The 13,393-nt window shown below is 50.4% G+C and overlaps 1 long non-coding RNA gene across 3 annotated transcripts; it reads right to left on the bottom strand.

Annotated features, from left to right (window-relative positions):
* Window positions 1–208: 208 nt before the first annotated feature.
* LOC124247959 (uncharacterized) lies at window positions 209–13,109 on the bottom strand. 3 transcript variants are annotated; one of them, XR_006890866.1, is made up of 3 exons: window positions 12,971–13,109; window positions 9,475–9,651; window positions 209–414 (listed from the first exon to the last, which is right to left on the bottom strand). It is a non-coding gene; the product is annotated as an uncharacterized LOC124247959 (long non-coding RNA). The 3 variants fall into 3 exon arrangements; XR_006890865.1 differs by lacking the exon at window positions 209–414 and adding an exon at window positions 2,275–3,168; XR_006890864.1 differs by lacking the exon at window positions 209–414 and adding an exon at window positions 7,314–7,751.
* Between the last annotated feature and the right edge of the window lie 284 nt (window positions 13,110–13,393).

Here is a 13,393-nt window from a genome sequence, read left to right as displayed (position 1 = left end):
ACCCATTCCACAGAGGAAGACACTGAGGCCTGGGTGAAAGTACAGGGGTTGTGTGAGGATACATGGCCAGGAGGCATAGAGCTACAGCTCAAATTCAAGTTGTCTGACTCCAAATCCAGAGCTCGTTCCATTACTCTACATGAATCTGTATTTGTTTCCTAGAGCCGCCATAATAAATTACAAACTCAGTGGCTTAAAACAACAGGAATTTATTTTTTCTACAGTTCTGGAGGCCAAAAGTCCAAAATCAAGGTGTTGGCAGCACAGGTTCCTCCCGGGGGCTCTGAGGGACAATCTGTTCCCTGCTGTTCTCCAAGCTTCTGGCGGCTGCTGGCAATCCTTGGCATCCGTGGGCTTGTAGTCGCGTCCCTTCAGTCTGAGCCTCTGTCTTCACCTGGGTCTTTACGGGACCTGCTGCTTGTGATGACAATGAAATAAGTTGGAGCATTGAGGGCACTGTGGGAAAGGTAAGTGAGACAGAAGGAGGATCTAGAGTTTAGGACTTCTGGGCTGAATCCTGGGCAGTAAGCTCAGGCTTTCCACGCCCGAGTTTCCTCATCTGTAAAGTGGGGATGGTAATGGTATGCACCCCATGGGGTTCTCACGAGAGTTGAATGTATGTAAAACTTAGCCCCACGCCTGGCGTAATTAACAGCCCAGTTAATACTAGTTATGAAAAAATACGATTGATAAGATGGCTCCCATCTCACCGTGAGTGAAACCCAAAGCTCTTGCTGGGGTGGACAAGACCTTCCACGATAAGAGCCCGCTTATTTACGATCTCGCCTCCGACCCCTTGCCCCTCCGTGCTCTGCATCTCAGCTGACCTGACCTCGTGGCTGATCGCTGTGTCTCCCCAGGGCCCTTCCTTCGTGGTTCTTTCTGCCTGGCTTGATTCTGGTCTCTCTTCAAAGGTCCTCTGATTTGACACTTTGCCTGATGTCCCTATTTAAAATGCCACCCCTTAAAAAAAAAAATAAAATAAAATACCACCCTGGTCCTTCCATCTGTCCCCCTTCCCGGCACTTTTGGCCCTGCGGGCAGCTTTATTTTTTCTTAGCCCTTACCATTAATTGATATATGATATATTTATTTAACTGATTATTTATTTCTGTCTCCCTGTCTCAGAGTGTAAGCTTCTGTTTGGTTCATTGCTGAATCCCCAGTGCCCATGACAGTGACCAGTTGATCATAGTTCTTAATAACTTGTTTGTTACGTGCATGCGTGATGAATGACTGAATGGGTGAAAGCTGACTGGCCAGCCCCAGTTGGTAGTGTGGGCCATGTGTCCAATCCTGCCTTACCAGCCATCTTTTGAAGAGGGAAATGAGCATGAGTGTCTACCATATACGCCAGGCACTGTACTCAGTGCCTCAATTAATTTTACATCTACTTTTATCGGTGAAGACCAGGCTCAGAGAGGTTAAGTCAGTTGCCTAAGATCACACAGTTCATAACGGGGGCGGGGGGGGGGAGATGGAATTCAAATTCGTGTCTGTTTGTCTCAGTGCCTGCCTGTTTGCCACCACCCTAAGCCGGGGTCTCCCTCAGCTTTGGATTCTAGAGGAGGAAATTATGGGTAAAGATGGAATTTGTCCCGATCGGGGGGCTCCATGGGAAACCGTCTAAACTTGGCTCCCAGAGGAGGGTCCTGGCCTCTGGAATTCTTGGCAGGAGGCGTGAGATGTGCCTGGAGCCTCCTGTCACTGACCTCGAAGAAGTGTCTTCGGAAAGTCTTTTACTCTAAAATCCCCTGCAGCTTCCAGCCACCCACACCTTGCATCGTGTCAGCAGAACCCTCTCATATTTGACATTCTTTCCCCGAGTCCCTGACCCCAGCAGTCTCCAGCACAGCTCTCTTCTGCATTCCCACCTCTGTGGTGAGTGGGGCCTTGGGGGAGGAAGAGCAGGGCCAGGAGGCACCAGAAGACCAGCCACTCCACCGGGACGGGGAGCAACGGTTCCTCTGCAGCTCTGTCTCAGAAAACCCACGGCTAGGAAAGGCTCCAGAAGCTGCCGTGAGAGGTTGGGGTCCTTCGAGGGACCTCTGGAGTCAGGGGCCACGGGATTGCAGCTCAGCATGTGCTAGTCCAACTTCGGAGGCAATTGGCCCACCGCGCAGGCTGGCAGAGTCATCCTCGGGCTGTAGGTGGGTCTGTGCTTGGGCAATGGAACCTCTGCACCCCGGATCCCCGAGTCCACCCTGCATTGCTCCCTTCTCCACCATGGTGTCTCCGTTAGAACCAAACTGAAAGTGCTTGTCGAGCCAACATACAACTTGCTTCTGTCTCCTGCCCCTTTGTGCCCACCTGGAATGTCCATCCCACCTTCCCTGCCAATCCATCGTCTGGTCAAGACCTCACTCAGATCTCACATCCATCCTGAAACCTTCCCAGGTTAACCCGCCTTAGATTCTGACACCAATTCCAGTGTGTGTGGGTTTTGCCCACCACCAAGTGATCCTCTGTGACACCAGCTGGGTGTCCTACGCTTTAACTCAGTCCCGACACTCTCCACCTGCAGATAGCGTCAGATCGCACAGGTTAAGGGCTCAGTCCCACAAGACTGCCCCTGCCCCTGCTTCAGATGCCAACTGCAAGTCCAGGTTGTCACCTGGGCTTCTGACCTGCTGGCTGTAGATCAGAGTTCCCAAGGCCCCCTCCTTGTTCAATTAATTTGCTAGAGCAGCTCACTGAACTCAGGGAAACATTTTACTGACTATATTACTGGTTTATGGTAAAAGCATACAACTCAGAAACAGCCAGATGGAAGAGACACATAGGGTAAGGGCTGGGGAAAGGGCGTGGAGCTTCCATGACCTCTCCCGGGGTGCCACTCTCTCCAAATCTCCATCTGTTCACCAACCCGGAAGCTCTTTGGACCCGTCCCTTTGGGTTTCGATGGAGGCTTCGTTACATAGGTGTGAACGATTAAATCACTGGCCATTGGCGATTGATTGAAACTCCAGCCCCTCTCCCTTTCCTGCAGGTCCAGGTGGGGACATGTTGGGGTAGGTGGCACTGAAGTTGCAACCCTCTAATCTCATGGTTGGTTCTTCTGACAACTAGCCTCCGTCCTTCAGTGCATCCGGAGGTCATCTCATTAACGTAACAGGAGACATCTTTGCTGCTCTCATCACCTAGGAAATTCCGAGGGTTTGGGGAGTTCTGTGCCAGAAACGAGACAAAGACCAAATATGTACATTTCTTATTATAAATCGCAATGTCATTCAACTCAGATCCCTCCAAATTGTATTCCACACAGGGCCAAGAGTCTCTCTAGAGCACGGATCTGGTGAGAGCCCTCATTCCTCCACTTGGGATGAGCCCGGAGGCTTTTGAAGGCCTTGGGGTCCCACCTCACCTTCTCTCCAGCCTCATCTTTGCCGCTCCTGGCCTCAAGAGCCACTCTGGCCACTTTCTGTAGTCTAGCTTTCTTCTTCTTCCAGGCCTTTGCCCACCTGTTCCCCCTGTGTACTGGGTTGAATAGTGTTCCCCCAAAACTCATGTCCTTCCCAGAACCTCAGAAGGTGGCTTATTTGGAAATAGGGTGTTGGGATGTAATTCATGAAGATGAGGTCATACTGGAGTTGGGTGGGCCCTTGATCCCATATGACTGGGGTCTTTATAAGAAACACACAGGGGAACAGGCCATGGGAAGACGGAGTCAGAGGTTGGAGTGGTGCAGATGCAAGCTGAGGAATACCAGAGATTGCCCGCAACCATGGGAAGTTGGAATAAGGCAAGAAGTCTCCTCCCCTAGAGCACGGCCCTGCTGACACCTTGGTTTTGGCCTTCTGGCCTCCAGAGCTGGGAGAGAATCAATTCCTGTCATATTAAGCTGCTCAGTTCGTGGTACTTCGTTACGGCAGACCTAGGGAACTAGTAGCCCCTGTCGTGGACACTGCCTTTCCGCTCCCCAATCCCGCGCTCACCCCGTCTGGCGTTGGTCACCCACCTCCTCCTGATCCCTCAGCCTCAGCACACCAGACCTCACTTTCTGACCTCCCCAAACCAGGTGGGATCCTCCCCCAACACATCGCATTTTTTCATATCGTAGCAACTTCCTTGTGGATTCGGGAGTGTAGTCCTCTGAGCCGTTCCCGGCAGATCTAAGCCTGTCTCCCAGAGCGTCTACCAAGAGAGGGTTTCCCTGAACGGTTCTGGGGTGGAGCTTGCCACGAACCCACGTGCCTTCTCAGATCCCCTTGACCGTCCCTTTCTTGCCCACTGTGGGTTGGTCTCCCACGCTTGCTGAGACCCTCCTCCTCCTCCAGACTTAGATGGACACCTTCACTTCCAGGGATGGCATCTGGAGTAGCCGCCAAGGGGCCAGCTGATACAACCGGTGGAATGGGCTCCTCGTGGAGAGAAATTTGACCAACGAGCCAAGGGAGGGAGCCAGGCAGACACATCCTCCCTCTTTCTCTCTTCGGGGGATTTCTCTGGAGAGCATTTCCTCCTTATAGCCATTCTGGGGAAATCCTGTGTGGCCAGACACACACCTGCTGAGCAGCATCGTAGTAAGATGGTAGCCAGTGTGATGGGGCATCACTGGGGCATTGCTTCACGGTCTCCTCGCCTCCTCTCCCTCCTTCGTCCTCGCCGCCCTGGGCTTGTACCGCGCCAATAAAGCATCAGCACCTTCATCTTTGCTTCGGGCTCTGCTTCCCAGAGGGCCCAGTCTCAAACAGTGGTCAGGGAAGACGAGGAAGCACGACCTACTTTACCTGCTCCTCGCTTCGAGAGTCCCAGGGCACATAATCACGTCAAAGACTCTGAGCAGGTCTGCAGCATGAAGCCAACCCGGCTGACCTTACACGCTAGCGCTCACTGAGTACTTACCCTACGGTAAATATGACTCTAAGCACTTTATATACGTTAACTTGCTAAAATTCCCACTGCAACCTTCTGAGGTAGGTGTTGGTGTTATTCCATTTTACAAACAGGGAAACTGAGGCACAGAGCATTTAAGTAACTTGTCTAAGGTAGCATGGCTAGGAAGTGGAGAAGCCTGGCTTCTAATCCAGGAAGCTTGCTCCGGAGTGTGTACGCATATCATAACGTCATATACACTCTGGCTTTAACTCAGAATTGCTCTTATTTTTCGATGGTGGAGTTTTTAAAAAATTACGTCACCTGTTAACATCACCTGAGCTGGTTCTACTGCAAACAGTCTGCTCTAAGTTTATCTTGATTTCCTGCAGAGAAGTCGGCGCAACCAGCAGCCATCCATCTGTCTTTATCTGCTCAGAGACCTAGCCCAACCCCCTTATGAGCTCACAATTTCACACTACAATAAATATTTGTAGGAAAGGAAGGAAGGAGTAAAGGAGGGAAAGGTTGTTCTTATAAAAAGACCAGGCTCCTGTCTTAAGAGCAGGAACCCTAGACAGAAGTTCAGTAGCACTTTAAATTCTTGGTCATGGCCCCAAGTCGAAGGAGAGAGTCTTTTAGAACATGGATAATCAGCAATTGCTCTTCTTCTTTGTGGCTTCTAAACAGGGGGATGGCCAAGAAGAAAACCAGAAGAGGCTGCTGTGATGATGAGACATGGTTCCCTGGCTTCTGGGAGTGGAGCTGCCAGATACAGTTGCATAGGTTGTGCACTGCACAACTGTAGGGGTTGCTGTTCCCATGATTTTCCACTGCACAGTTGCCCTGAGCGGGAATCACACTATGCAGCAACCACAATGCTGAGGTTTGGGTGGGGTGCAGTGAGGGTAATTGCACGACTATAATCATTACAAACAGAATCTGGCTTATCTGAGTGGCTCAGGGTGTAGTCCATGCCATATCACAAAGCACCAGGAAGTTCTGACACTGGCGCCTGGAAGCCTGCCCTGTCTGAGGCGAGGTCTGAGCTCTAGTGGGAGTGTCTGTAGTGGCATCACCCGGACAACCTGGCTCGAGTACCCACTTCCTCCCAGCATTATGTGGAGCTCTGACTTGCCTCTGTCAACATTCTGGGCTGGGTCATTCTTTGTTTTGGGGGACTGCCTTGTGCACTGTGGGGTGTTTAACAGCATCCCTGGTGGCTACCCTTCAGTTGTAACAACCAAAACTGTCCCCAAACATTATCAAATGTCCCCTGGGGAACAGAATCACCTGGCGTTGAGAAACAGTGCCCTCGGGGCTAGCCCGGTGTTGTCTAGTGTGGACGTCACTAGCCGCGTGTGGCTCTTCAGCACCTGGGCTGGGACCAGTCCAGACTGAGATGTGCTCTGAACCTAAAACACACACCAGATCTCTAAGAGCTAGTACAAAACAAACCAAAAGGAAGTCAAATATCTCCATAATTTTAAAGCACTGATGGCATGTTAAAATGATAATATTCTGGGTATATGGGGCTAATTAGAATATAACAGTGATTTCACCTGTTGCTTTTTACTTTTTTTAGCGGGACCCCTAGAAAACTGAAAATTACATATGAGTCTTGAACTATATTTCTAGCGGCGAGCACTGGGCTAGCTTGTTCCTCCTTGCGTTTGGTCCTCTAGGGAACGTCATGGCGTCCGTTTGCTAGGCCTGGCTCTGTCTTACCCCCGCTCCACCGCGGCCCCGTACCTGAGGCATGTTCTGCTGCATCCGAGCCCCCGAAGACCAGGCACAGGCCCGCCCACTTTAAGAATGCCCCAGGCCTGCAACTTCGCCCTGTCAATAGCTCCCGGGAGCAAGGACCCAACAAGCCTGCTCCTCTATCCCAGCTGGTCACACAGGCCGCCGCCCCACAGACATCTGGGTGTTTGTGTCAACCAGTCATGCGGTCCTACTGTTTTGCCATTCTAGAACCATTCCATGGGTTTCTTAACCCTTGTTCCTGACTCTGATCTTCTCCAGCTGTGACCTTCCAAATGTATTGCCCCGATCCTATTGATCTCTCCTTTAAGAGCTTTCAGTGGCTGCCTCATGATGCCCAGAGAAAGCCCGGACTCCTCAGCTGGCTGTTTGAAGCCTATTTCAAACTGGCCACAATCCACTTTCGGGGGGCCTTATTGTCATGGGGTTTCTTTCCTTTTCCAACCAAATGGGTATATTTCCTTGCATGTCCCCTTGACTTGGCACTTCCCCCACCTCGTTTCTGCCTGTCGAAACCTATCCATCCTCTGTTGTTAGTGCCATGCAGCTCCCGCGACCCTGTGGACAGCAGAGCGGAACCTGCCGGGTCTCATGTGCCATCCTCTCACCCTCCAGCGCTGTGTCAGACAATGCTCTGCTGCTAGTCATAGGGTTTTCATGGCCAAGCTTTTCGGAAGTGGGTGACCAGGTCCTTCTTCCTAGTCTGTCGTACTCTGGATGCTCCGCTGAAACCTGCCCACCACGAGTGACCCTGCTGGTATTTGAAATACTGGTGACATGGCTTTCAGCATCACAGCAACACCCAGCCGCCACGGTATGACACCCGATGGATGGGCGATGTCGTTCCCCGACAGGGAAACCAACCCAGCCTGCTGCAGTGAGAGCACCAAATCCTAACCACTAGACCACCAGTGGTATTCGCCCTTTAAGACCCTTTCGAAGCCCTCCTCCTCCAAGAAGCCTTCAGAGTTTACATTATCCATGGTCGTCTTTCCAGCTGTCAGAGCATGTCCGCACCAAGTCCCTGGGAACAACCATGTGATTATCTCCAGAAGACGCTGGTGTCCAACTCTTCTTAATCGACCGTGTCTCTCCTCGGCTGTCCATGTCTCCAGGTCTTCTTTACTCACAGAGCTGGCAACCCCTGGACTGGCCTTATGTGAATATCCTCACTAGAATAACGAGAGAGGGTATTTTAAAATTGAGGATCTCCCTCTCACACTGGAGACGGATGGTGATCCTATTTAAGCTTCTTGCTCTTTCCTAGCCCCCCGACGCTGTGCCAGGCACATCAGGTCTTTATAAACGTTTGCTGATAGGTTTACTGGAGAAAGTGGACCCCACTCAGAAGAACAAATCAAACAAGGGGTGGTCCAGGCCCCTTGAGATATTTTGGGTACAGCTTGGAAACAACTGTCCCTGTCCCCATGTGTGATCTGCCCCAGCTCATAGTCCTTCTCTGAAGGGGAAAGGGTGAGGGGGCATTGCTGGCAGTGGTGTCCCCGTTCTTTGGCAGAACATCTGAGGGACAATCTCCCTGGCTGTCTTTTGGATGACCGATTTCCTAGGAAGTGACCATCCTCTCTTCTCCAGCCACCTTATAGCTCAATATTTGAACTGGCAAATTATGGCAATTAACCAGAATGGTGGGCCTCATTTCTCTGCATCCAATGGTGCCGAGCCCTGGAGATGGGGTTGTAAAGCCTGGTTCAAAGGGAGATAGCCTGCCAAGGAGGATGGTCCTTCCTGGATGACACAGGCCACATCCAATCACCCCGCATCAGGTGTTACTGTCCTTCTATTTGCATTACAGAAAAGCCACTCTTGGTTTATTTGGCCATAAACGGCCCTGTCCCCCTCCCCCACCTCCGCCCCCCACCGATGACCTGGCCAAGCTGTGAGCATCCTCACCAAGGGGTTGATACTCTGCAGTAAAAGTTGCCGCTTCTCTTTGGCTTTGTCCTCAGGGCAAGATGAGAGAAAGAGACCAGGGGCCTCCCAGTCCTTCTCAGGGACCAGTCCAGCCTGGCTGAGCCAGGGAAGAGCAGACAGGAACCCCTGCCAAATAGCTGTGTCCACCTGGCCCTCGGAGGGATGAGCCTGGTTCTGGGGTTTTCCGGGGTCCTGTGCTGCGAGCAGCCAGTAGGTGTCTCTGTTGCACACTGTTCACCTGCCCCTTGGTTCTTGGAGGAGGATGTGCTCCAGAAACCAGTTACAGAATAAGGCGTCCCTCCCTCTCCGCCCACGTGACTTCACTCCCTGGCCCAGGGGTGCTCTGGGGGTTCCTCGGGCCCTGAAACAGGAGGGGGCATTTTGGGGACTAGGAGAAGGCTGGGAAGGCAAGACCAAGAGTGAAGGGATGGAGGAACCGGAGAGAGTACAGGTCTGTGCAGAGTGGAAGAGGAGCTGGGGAGGTGGGGGCACGTACAACGTGGGTGGGAAATGGGGAGGGGGGAGGCTGTATTACAAAGGAGTTAAATCCACAGCCCCTGGAGGAGGGGCTGGGTCTGGGTTTACATCCTAGTGCTGACTCTTACAAACTGTGTGACTTTAGGCAAACGACTCAAACTCTCTGTTTCCATGAATTCCTCTGTAAATTGAAGAGGTGATACCCCATAGGGTCATTGAGACGAAAGCCTACATGAACAGTGCCTACCACATAGTAAACACTCAATTAATCTAGCTATTTCTATTCAGTAGACTAGGCAGGCAGGAGAGGCTGGTACAAACTCGCACGGCCCCTCCGCCACTTACCCGCCCCCCAGTCTCACCAAAGACAGGGAAAGGAAGCCAATAAAATCAGGCGGTGGACAGGAATGCCCCTTCCCTTCGGTTGCACGGAGATCTGCTCCCACTGGGGATTGGATGAAGTCTCGGTGCTGAAGGCAGGCTCACCTGGAGAAGGCAGGACGCAGCTGAGGACTTGGAAGCCAGCTCTGTTCAAACCAGCAGGAGGCGCGGCTGAGGGGTCTCCGAGGGACTGCGCATGTCAGGGTGGAACGCTTACTGTAGTGGCATCACAGAGGACCAGGAGAGCCCCGAGGATGGGAAGTGGCAAATGAGTGCTCCCTTCTGAATTAGGAAGAGAGAGCAAATGAGCCCTGTGAACCGATGACCAGCAGCTGAACCCTTCCTGGGAAGACGCTCGAGCTGATCCCCAACCATAGGGGGAGCACAGGCTGTGCAGCTTAGTGGCTAAGGGCTGCGGTCCCAGGGTTCAAATCCTAGCTCTCTCACTGGTTATGTGGCCATAGGGCAAGTGAATTAAGCCCCTTTAGTTACTGCCCGCCGTGAGGATGTTGTAAGGACCCCATCAGTTAACCTGTGTGAAGTGCTAAATAAGTGATGACTATTACTGTGAGACAAGAGGAAATAACGGGATGATGTTGTAAAGAATGCATTATCCAAGACCAATGTAACTTAAATTCATCTTCACTTTAAGGGGAAAATATGGCAGGTTAGGGTTATAAGGGGAAACCAATAATTTTGGTAAACCAAGGCCCAGACAGAAATAACCTACCCAAGGTCCGAAGTTCACCGAGGGCAAAGGAAGGATCTGGTCTCCTGACTTTAAGTCAAGTGCTTTGAAAAATTATTTTCCTTCACCCTGATGTCAAGATTTAATCTGTAACAGCATTTCTACAAATGTATCTCAAAGGAATAGTAATAGGTGCTTCTAGAAACAGGGTCTTATGGATAATTAAATTTGAGGAATGCTGAGTTGGAAAAATTAGGTAGGTTCTGTTTTTTTTTTTTTACTGCAGGACTTCTCAGAGCCTTTAATATGTCTGCACACATTGGGAACCTCCTAGAAGCATTTCTCAAAGGAATTAACAATGCTATCCTTGTTTTCTTGGACCACCTCAGGGAGCTAGTATTCATGGAACATGGTTTGGGTTACACATGTGTGTGTGTGTGTACATATTATAAATAATAGCTTTTGATTTGGGAACATCTGTGGGGTAGTGGAATATAATAACTAGCTCTCTGGGCGTACTATATGATCAGGTCCACAAATAGGCACATCGTAGTGGAACACATTTCACTTAATCCATGTTGATTAATGTATACATACTTAACAAGAAGGGTCCACACCAAAAGACGGCACTTACATCTGCATGGTGGGGTTACAAGTTATTTTTACTTCCCTTTTGTGCTTATTTGCACTTTGCAAATGTTCTGCAATGAACACATTTTTCTACAGCCAAGAAGAAAAGCCATTCTTTATTGCTCAATCAGTGCCGTGGCATCTCCTTGAAAGAACGCCGAGCCTCTGGGGATTAACGGCAGGCCTATCTTTACTAATGATTTAAACAAAAGGATGGAGCTTGTGCTCCTCACATCCTCACGTGATGCTAAGTTTGGTGGGGTGGCTCACACTCAGAAAGCCAAGAATAAAATTCGAAACAACCGTGACAAATTGAAAACACGACCCTACAAAAACTGGATGAAATTCGATAGCACAATTATAAGGTGATATATTTAGGGCTAAAAGCAGCCACTGTATGTTTAGGATGAAGACAGGACCAGCTTCCAATGGGTCAGCAACTACCAGGTGAGCCCCTGCTGGTACTTGACTCTGAGCTAAGGTTTGGGGCCAGACACAGGTAGAAAAAGACCTAGCGGTGGTCACTGTCCACAGGCTGAGGACAGATGAGCAAGATCGTCTCCATGAACATATTTTCTGAAGATAAAATCCTAACAGAGTGGTCTGGCATGACTTAGAACTGCTGGTTCCCAAAGGGAAGAGTCTTTGAAATCAGGACAACTCTCCCGCTCTAGGACTGCCATCGTGTGACCTCACCACATCAGGATGTCATCTGTCCCCCACCAGGCTAGGGGAACATTTTAATGTCACGTCCATGTGCAAGAGGCACTCTTGGGCCTGCGGAGTGGAAGGAGAAAAGTTAGAACTTCTGGGACATTTTACTGGTTTCTGGGGAAAATCAAATTGAATATTTGAAATCTGAACCATCTCCAAAAAGCTGGTCTTGGAAAATCCAGGGCATCTGGTCGTAGTCAACAGAGCACCCTGCCTTCTTCAAAGCTGACTGGATTCCACACACATAAAAGGCCCGTGACATGCCCCGGCCCCCGAGTCCTCCCCCCCCGGGGTCCCGCATTAGTCAGCTCCTCATTAGACTGCTGAGTCGAGTCTGTGTCACCCTCCTGAAAGGGTTTGGAGAGGCTGGAGGGTGTCCAGGCAGGAGCCACAGAAATGATCAAAGCAGTGGAAACTAGGCCCTGTGAAGCAAGGTTAAAGGAATTGGAACTATTTCGCCTGGAAAAAGCCAGGGAGAGTCTGAATAACCCAACTCCAGAAATGAACCACACAAACCCCACGCTAGCCTGACTTTCTCTCATCCAAAGGGACCACTGGAAGTCCCATCGATAGTTCACAGTGATTGTGCACTTATTACAACCCAGGCTTTCTGTTAAGAGCTCTGCATGGTCATCTCATTTGATCATCACGATGGTCCTAGGACAGTCCCCGCCCTTTGGATGAGGCCCAGCAGAGAAGTTGGGTAACACTGCACTCGTTGAGTGGTCGACATAGGATCTGAGCTCAGACGGTCAGTTGAATGCCATTTCAGACCATTTTCCAACAGCAAATGTTGTTTACAGGTGCCCTCCACAGCAGCACCCTCGCTGGACTGCACGAAACTTATAGATGATTGCTAACAAGGAAAACTTGTTAAATGACTGAGGGCTCTGAGCTGTCCCCAGATTTGGTTTCAACAATACACTTTATACACTGTCACACAACCACTTCCCCCTCGGCTATATCAGATGTTCCAGGCTCAATTGTGTCCCCTGGGCAGAATTCACATGTTGTAGTCCTAACCTTGGTACCTCATATTGAGACAGTATTTGGAGACAGGAGCTTTAAAGGGGTAATTAGGGTAAAATGAGGTCATTAGGGTGGGCCCCAACCCAACATGACTGGTGAACTTATGAGAAGAGGAGATGAGGACACACAGACACTTAGAGGGGAAGGCCAGGCGAGGACACCGGGAGAAAATGACCATCCACAAGCCAAGGAGAGAAGCCTCGGAAGAGACCAGCCCGGGCAACACCTCCATCTTGGACCTGCAGCCTCCAGAACTTTGAGCAAATAAATTTCTGCTGTTTCAACCAGCCAGCCTGCGGTGCTCGCTCATGGCAGCCCCAAGCAAACAGACACACAGGGAAATCCTCAAACAACCTCCTTTTCAGAAGAGGAAACTAAGTCCTGGAGGGTTCTAGTGCCTCTCCCACTGTCACATGGGGAGTTCGTGGCAGAAATAGATTCAAGCCCCTTTCCTGCAACGCGGAGTCCTGTATCCCTTTCAATACCCCCCAGGAACGTGGTGGAGAGAAAGAAAACACACAAATATCAGATAACACTCACCTGGGAGGTCAGACCTCGACTGACACGGCAGGATTCTGATTCTGGATCTCAGCAAGCACGGGCTTTCCCATCCCCTAATATGGATTCGCAAAGAGTTTTAATAGCGAAGTTAAACGTGGGGCGGGACGACCCTGTTGACTACAAAACAAACGGGCAGAAAGGCCTGGCAAGATGCTCTTAAAACACATGTCTGAAAAAGCTTAGCCGGCTCCTCAAGGGGATAATAAAATGGATCAGAGGGTGGAAACACAAATCCAGCCCATCTTGAACTCTAGTGAGGTTCTTGCAGATCAAAGAAGAACACGCTGGCTATCATCCTGCCAGAGAAAATGTGGAATTAGGCCTCATAATTAGACCTCCGCTTAAGAGCAGAGGAGTGATTACACTGAATAAGTAGAAATAGAGGATTAAGTTCCATGAGCC

The sequence above is a fragment of the Equus quagga genome, chromosome 11 (genome assembly GCF_021613505.1).
Source record: "Equus quagga isolate Etosha38 chromosome 11, UCLA_HA_Equagga_1.0, whole genome shotgun sequence".
Lineage (NCBI taxonomy): Eukaryota > Metazoa > Chordata > Mammalia > Perissodactyla > Equidae > Equus > Equus quagga.
Note: the sequence above shows the minus strand (reverse complement) of the source record. Positions and strands in the feature narration are given on the sequence as shown.